Source organism: Elephantulus edwardii, unplaced genomic scaffold, assembly GCF_000299155.1.
Source record: "Elephantulus edwardii isolate Elephantulus edwardi_28Jun2011 unplaced genomic scaffold, EleEdw1.0 scaffold00044, whole genome shotgun sequence".
NCBI classification, from domain to species: domain Eukaryota; kingdom Metazoa; phylum Chordata; class Mammalia; order Macroscelidea; family Macroscelididae; genus Elephantulus; species Elephantulus edwardii.
The window spans coordinates 3,768,763-3,776,217 of NW_006399794.1; positions in this window are offsets into that span (position 1 = coordinate 3,768,763).

Consider the following 7,455-nt stretch of genomic DNA (forward strand, 5'->3'; position numbering starts at 1 on the left):
GTGCGATTGGCACAGGACAGAGCAGAGTTTAGGGCTGTTGTACATAGGGTCGCTATGAGTCGCAAGCGACTCGACGGCACATATCAACAACAAGTATCAGGTTAGGAGGGATACTAATCAACAACGTGTATTATGCAGATGACACAACCTTGCTTACTGAAAGCAAAAAGGACTTAAAACACTTGCCCCAGAAGATTAAAGACTCCAGACTTCAATATGAATTACATCTCAGTGTCAAGAAGACAAAAATCCTCACCACTGGGCCAATAGGCAACATTATGATAGATGGAGAGAAGACTAAAGTTGTCAAATATTTCATTTTGCTTGAATCCACAGTCCTTTGGTACCATATCTCTTGTCACCAGAAGTCAAAAAAGAAAAAGATATATGGCATCAGGCAAATTTTCTGTAAAGGACTTTTCTAAGGTCAGTTTAAAGGCTAAGGTACATCTAATACAAGCCATGGTCTTTTTCAATTACTTGTTATGCATGTGGAAGTTGGACAATGACTAGGGATGACAGAAAAACCTATGCCTTTCAGTTGTGATGTTAGAGAACTGTGCTAATTATCTGACTGACAAAAGAACTAGCAAATATGTCATGGACAAAGTACAGTCAGGATACTGTTTTAGGCAAGAATGGTAAAGCTTCATCTCACATATTTTGAACATGTTGTTAGGAGAAGCTGGTCCTTAAAAAGGGATATGCTTGGAAGGGTGGAAGGGAAAACAAGAACCTCAGTGACTGTAAATATGAGCTCAAGCATATCAGAGATGGTGAGGATGGCACAGGATAGGGCAAGGTTCAGATCCAGTGTTCATAGAGTCACCAGAAGTCATTGTTGACTTGATGGCACCTAACAACAACCCATCCTGAGATGCTTAGTGGGTTCTTGTTTGATGTGAAGTTCTTCTTTAGACAAAACAGCATCTAACTATATGTTTTCTTCACAGCTTCAGAGCAAATGTTTTCTTACTCTCTCTAGGTTTACTACCACTACACTACTCTAACTATTCTCATTCTTCTATTTTTCACAGGTTTTTCAAAGGCCAGTTATTTAAGAAGTAGATGGTCAATCCTGCTTCCTAATCTGTCTTAATCAGGGAACTCTACCAAAACCTGTCCACCATGGGTAACCCTTATGGCATTTGACATACCGGTGATATAGCTTTAAGTATCACAGCAACCCCCAGTTATCTTAGTACAGCAAACTGACAGACAAATGTTGTGCCACTTAGAACAATGTTATCTCCAAACACAATTAATTCCAGGTCCAAGGGGGAGGGGCACACTGACTTTTAAATACAAAGGCCCATCCACCAGTTTGAGGACTAATATGTGTCTGATTCAGGCTGTAGTCTTTTCAGTCTCGTGCTATGCATCTGAGAGCTGGACAATGAATAAGGAAGAATTGATACCTTTGAGCTGTGGTGTAGGAGAAGAGCATTGAACATCCCATGAACCACCAAAAGAACAAACATTTATCTTGGAGAAGGTGCAACCAGAGTGTTCTTTGGAAGCAAGAATAATGAGGTTTCACCTCATGTACTTTGGTCATGTTGCTAAGAGGAGCTATTCCTTGGAGAAGGACATGATACTAGGAAGGGTGGAGGGTTGGTGAAGGAGAGAAAGACTCAGCCAGGTGAACTGACACAGTGACTGCTGCAATGGGCCTTTGTGTGTCAGGAAGTGTGAGGATGTCACAGGATAGAACAGGGTTCAGGGTTCAGATCTTTTGTTCATAGGGTTGCTATGAGTTGTACTTGACTTGATGATACCTAACAATAACAACCTGGGTTCACTGTGAGTCAGAACTGACTTGATGGATACAAGTTTGGTGGTTTTCTTCTAGGTTACCATTTAAATAGGTAAAAGAAAATAAAAAGTTCCTGATCCCTCTTGAGTTGGCTTTTTTGTATGGTGAAGTGTGGGTCTTATTTAAGTTTTCTGCACATTGTTTTCCAAGTTAGTCAGCATAATTTTTTAAAGAGGCTGTCTGTTGTTCCTCACTTAACTGATTTCATCTCCTTGTCAAAAATCAGTTGACCATGGATTAGATTATTTGATTTCTGGGTTCTCTATTCTATTCCATTGATCTATGTGTATGTTACTGTACCCATCCTGTCTCGACCACTATGGTTGTGTGGTAGGATTTGAGATCAGGGAGTGATATTTCCTACCTGTTTCTCTTTTTCAGTAGCATTTCTTATTGGAGGTCTCTTTCCACTCCAGGAAAAAGTGGAAATTGCCTTTTCCCTCTTGTTGAGGAATGGAATTTTTATGTGTATTAGGATTGCATTGTTTTTGGTAGTATTGCCATGTTTGTGATATTGAGTCTTTATATCCATAAGCATAGTATATCTTCCATGTCTCTGTCTCATGTCTTATTGTTCTTGTAAGACTTCCAATACTGTGTTGAATAAGAGTGGTGATAGTGGGCATCATTGCTGAACCTGTTCTCAAGAGGAATGCCTTTACTCTCTCTCCACTGAGAATGATGTTGGCAGTTGGATTTGCATATATGCTTTTCACTATATTGAGGAAATTTCCTTCTATTACTATTTTATTGAGTGTTTTAATCAGGAAGGGGTGTTGGGCTTTGTCTAAGGCCTTTCTGCATCAATTGGTAGGGTCATGTAGTTCTTATTCTTTACTTTGTTAATGTGATAAATTACATTAATTGTTGTTCTTATATTGAACCAATTTTGGATTCTTGTTATGAATCCCACTTGGTCATGATGATTTTTTTTAACGTATTATTGGGTTCTATTGGCTAGGATTTTGTTGAGGATTTAAAAATCTATGTTCATGACAGATATTGGGCTATAGTTTTCTATTTTGATGGTATTCTTTGCCTGATTTTGGAATCAAGGATGTGTTTATTTCATAGAATGAGGCTAGAAGCATTCCATCTTTTTTTATTTTCTGAAATACTTTGTGTAAAATTGGTTACAGCTCTTTTCTGAATGTTTGGTAAAATTAACTAGTGAAATCATCTAGTTCAGGGATCCTTTTGGTTGGAAGTTTTTTTAATGACCTATTCAGTTTTTTCTTTTGTGATAGGTCTGTTCAGGTGTTTTACTTCAGTCTGTGTCAGTTTGGGTGAGCTGCGAGTTCCTAAGTATTTGTTTTTTTCCTCTAAGTTTTCATATTAGTTTGAGAGGAATTTTTCATAAAATTCTATTATTGGCATTTTTAATTTCAGTTGATTATGGATTATGTTGTGACATAACCTTTTCATCTCTTACTTTGTTTATTGGTGATGTTTCCCTCCTTTTCTTTTGTTAACTTTGCTAGTGGTTTTTCTATTTTATTGACCTTTTCAAAGAGCTAACTCCTGGTCTTGCTGATAGTTTCAATAATTTTTCTGTCTCCTATTCCATTTATTTCTGTCTTAATTTTTAGATTTTCTTTCTTGTAGAGGTCAGGGTTTCTTTATGTTCCTTTTCTATTGTTGGACATGTTGTGTTAAATAGTCCATTGTCACTTTTTATTTTCTTTTGATATTTTTGCTTATTGCTGTGAGTTGACCTCTAAGTGCTGCTTTGGCTATGTCCCTCACCCCAGCAACAATAGCAACTTTCAACAGGGCAGCAAACAACATATGCTAGTGAGGATGTGGGGAGATTGGAACTCTCATTCACTGCTAGTCAGAATGTAAAATACTGCAACCATAATGGTAGGCAGTCTGGTGCTTTCTCAAAAAGTTAGAAATAGAAATACCATCTGTCCCAGCTATTCCACTATTTGGAATATATGCTATCGAAACAGAGCCATGAAACAAACAGATGTATGCACACACAAATTTATTGCAGTATTATTTAAAATAGTGAAGAAATAGAATCAGTCTAATTGCTCATCAAAAAAACTGATGGATAGGAAAATTGTGGTACATGCACACAATGGAATATTATGCAGCATTGAAAAACAATGAATTTGTAAAATACTACACAATATAGGTGAGTCTGGAAGACATTATGCCCAGTGAATTATCTTAGTCACAAAAGGACAAATACTGCATAAGATAGCTGTTATAAAATAGGATTGGCATGAGAGGAAAGACTAGGAAAAGAGAGTATAGATAATGAACATTGCACTGGAAAAGATGAAGGAAAGGACTATCTGAAAAGAATGAATGATTAGGCAGTATATGTATGACAACAATCTGGGACATGAAATGCATTATAAGGTTAATTGGGGGAGGGGCAAGTAAGGTGGAGGAAGGAAAATGTGCACCAGTGAATAAATGAAAACCCAATCTTTTGGTTAAAATAATAAAAACTTTTGTTAAAATCATAATTAAAGAAGAAGTCAAAGGAAGAAAACTACCATTGTTTCAGCATGTTCTGCAAGCCAAGTATTTAATAACTATTGTTTCACTGAGTCTATATTTCTGTTTCTGAGGTTTGAACCCAGGAAACCCTCTGCACTGCTAATTAGACCAGAGGCCCTGAGCTCATCACTTGTCCCATTTATTTTCCTCTCCTTTTTCACTGCTCTTTTATCTTCTTTCCATTTGTGAAACATTTTAATAGGCTTCATAAATATCCATTAACAAGTACTTTTCTCTGTTTACAAGTTCATGAACAAGTAACTTCCTCCATTAAGAAGTCATGAAATTATATTTTAGAATTAGGGGTCTTGAGTCACTGTCGATACCCAAAGTTTGTGTCCTAAAAGTTTCTAGTTGTTGTTGTTATGTGCTGTTGAGTTGCTTGCGACTCATAGCAACTCTATGTACAACAGCCCTAAACCCTGCTCTACCTTGTGCCAATCTCACTGCCTCTGACACACCCATCCTAAATACCCCAGTCACTGAATCAATCCACCTCGTAGAGGGTCTTTCCCTCCTGCGCTGTCCCTCCACCTACCAAGCATGATGTCCCTCTCCAAGCATGTCCAAAGTATGCCAGATGAAGCCTCAGAATCCTTGCCTCTAAGGAGCAGCCCGGTTTAATCCTCTCCAGGATTAATATGCTTGTTTTCTTAGCAGTCTATGGTACACCCAACACTCTTCTCTAGCACCACAGCTCAAAGACATCAATCCTCCTTCTATCCTCCCTAGTCATTGTTCAACTCTCTGATGCATTAACAAGTGATTGCAAAGACCATAGCCTGTATCAGATGCACCTGAATCTCCAAAGTGACACCATGCTCTTCAGTACTTTGGAGAAGTCCATAACAGCAGACTTTCCCATCGCAATACATCTTTTAACTTCCTGGCTGCTGGTTTCTAGAGGTTACCAAAATCTCAAATCAGATGCCCTAAGTTCACATTCCAGTTCCACTACTTATTGTGTGACCTTGAGAGTGGTCTAACCTCTCTCTGCCTTACTTCCTTTACCTATAAAGTAGTGCTATGGATGATATTAATATTACATGCTCAAAGGGTTGTAATGAAGGTAAAATGAATTGTTATATAAAAATACTTGCATATAAATACTCAATAAGTATTAATTGTTCAATTGGAGTCTAGGGTTGGACCCATGGAACTCTTCTATTTTGTTATCTCAAATGGCTAGTTTTCTCAAAGGGCTGTTCTGTCTGATATTTTCATTCTTTAGGCATTATCTATCTAGAAAGAATGTAATACCTTTCAGAGGTCTTGCCTTTTCTGTCTTTCCTATTTCTCCAGCTAAGGTTCACCTGGTTCTGACTGTAGCTTGAAAGGCAATGATGGTAACAGTGACAAAAGGTGGAGATTTTGGTCAATAGATAAAAATATCTGAGGATTATTTTACAAACTATGCCCTTATGTTCCCTAATGACTGTTCTCTGTCCTCAGTAGATTTTTTTTTCAGAGTTCAGGAGTTTTTCCTCCTCTGGAAAGTTTCAGTGAGCATTTCTTTTTGGAGTTTCCTTTGTATGCTTGTAGAAAAATGCTCTAGAAATGGTGATTGTTATTATTGGAGATAATGGTGCTTATGAATTGGCTCCAGGGAGCACATGGCAGATCAATTCTGTCTTATCTATATTGATTAAAGCTGAACTTTGTTAGAAGAACGTGGCATCAAGCGTGGAGGAAGGCTCATCAACAACCTGTATTATGCAGATGACACATCCTTGCTTGCTGAAAGTGAGGGAGACTGAGGTGCTTGCTCAAGAATATCAAGGACTACAGTCTTCAAATGTATCTTGGAGAATATGTGGCCAGAATGCTCCTTGAAGGCAAAGATGACAAAACTTCATCTCACATACTTGGAAAAGTTGCTAGGAGGGCTATTCCTTGGAGAGAAACATCATGCTTGGAAAAGTGGAGAGTCAGCAGAAAAGAGGAAAACCTTCAATGAGATGGATTGACATAGTAACAGCAGTAGTGGGCTTAAGTGTGTAGAGGTGATTAGGATGGCACAGGATAGGACAGGATTCAGATCTGTTCTTAATAAGAGTCGCTACGAGTTGTTGGCACCTAACAACAAGAAGGTGAGTTCTGGTGACCGAGTGGTAAAAAGCTGCACTGCAATACCAAAGGCATGCAGTTAGAATCCACCAGCAGCTTTATGGGAGAAGAATGAGCAGTCTCCTCCTATGTGATTTACTACCTCTGAAAACCTAGAGGATCAGCTATGGGTTGGTTCCAACTCAATGGCACACAACAGCAACAATGTTGAACCTTGGCGGTACAGTCCGTAAGAAGTTGTGATGCTAAGCTAATGCACGTTTGAATGGGCTTCAAGGAAGGAAGATTGGCAATCTCTTCTCATGTGATTTACAGCCTCTGAACACCTGCTGAAGGATCAGCAATGAGTCAGTTCTGACTCCATAGAAATGACTTTTTTGGGTTTTTTGTTTGTTTGTTTTAGAGATTAAAGTTGTCTACTTTAAGAGAAAGTTGAGTTACATTAGAAAGTAATTCAGAGAATCAAAGAAGAAGTAGACAGCTGTGCGTCAGGAAGGGCATGGCTGGGCACTTTCCAAGAGGAACTTGCCATCTTTTCTCTAGAGAAGATGTCAAGTTTTTGATGATTAATCTCTCACGTTAAAATTTCTTTCATCATACACATTTATGTAATTTATGTACATTTATTTACTTTCAAATACTACTTAATATATATATATATATATCCAAATTCTGTATCTTTATTTGAATAATATTCATAAGCCATTTATAAAATGCTATTCATGCATGTTCTACTTTAGCAAATGTATAAAAGGTGGTTGTTGTTGTTGTTATGTGCTGTCGGGTCGTTTGCGACTCATAGCGACCCTACGTACAATAGCCCTAAAACCTGCTCTATCCTGTGACAATCGCATGGCCTCTGACACACCCATCCCAATTACCCCGGTCACTGAATTAGTCCACCTCATAGAGGGTCTTCCCCTCCTGCGCTGTTCCTCTACTCTACGCTGCATGATGTCTCTCTCTAAAGACCTGTCTCTCCTTACAACATGTCCAAAGTATGTCAGACGAAGCCCCAGAATCCTTGCCTCCAAGGAGCAGCCTGGTTTAACCCT